The following is an 863-nucleotide window of genomic DNA, read 5'->3' as shown; positions in this document are numbered from 1 at the left end:
TTCCTGTTTGTTTTTCCTAGAGAGCTCATCTGATTGGCTGGCCTCTCTGTTCATCATCATTCTTCTCTTTTTGTTTTACTTTTTTTTCTTTTCGTTATTCCAGAAAGTTCCACAGGTACTGTAACCTGATTGGCCGCTGCTGAGTGACTGACAGTTGGCGTGTTATCAAAACTGACCAATGGCGAAACGGCCTGAATTGCCTGAGGCTGTGGTGACCAATGGGAGAAGGGCTCGCTCTGTTTTTTTGCGAATGACGTAGGCAACCAATAGGATGCTTGGGGGGGTGACGACGGGTGGGCGGGGTTTTACTGTTTGTGGACCAATCAGCTTCTTTGTTTTCCCCTGATTCAATAGACCCGCCCTCGCTCCCTTCGCTCCTCTGAAGGGAAGAGGAGAGATCATTGGACCAGGTCCAACCTGACCAGGCGTGATTGGACCGGCTGTTGCCATGGTAACGCAGTGTGTAACACAAAGTAACAATGTTCTGATCGTTCTGTTTGTTGTTCCAGTCAGTCAGTCGGCCCCCCCCCACACACACACACACACAAACTGGTTCCAGCCGGTTCAGTCTGGTCAGGACTGGTTTCATTAACTGTGCTGTTCTCTGGTTTGTTCTGGTGAAACTGGATCCAGTCTGGTTCGATCCAGTTCAGTCCAGTCTGGTCAGGACAATCCACTGTTGTTTATCGCCCAAGAAAAATAAAAAAGGTCCATTTCTGCCTGCCTTCATCCTGCGCCTCTGTCTTATTTCCTCTGACGTTAGCTTACAGCTTCTCAGATGGTTCAGCTCCTTCTCCGAGTCATAACTCAAATCTGAACACACACGCACGTTTAGACTTCACGTTTAGACGTCCATAAATCAT

This window comes from Epinephelus lanceolatus, chromosome 23 (genome assembly GCF_041903045.1).
Source record: "Epinephelus lanceolatus isolate andai-2023 chromosome 23, ASM4190304v1, whole genome shotgun sequence".
Classification (NCBI taxonomy): domain Eukaryota; kingdom Metazoa; phylum Chordata; class Actinopteri; order Perciformes; family Serranidae; genus Epinephelus; species Epinephelus lanceolatus.
Note: the sequence above shows the minus strand (reverse complement) of the source record.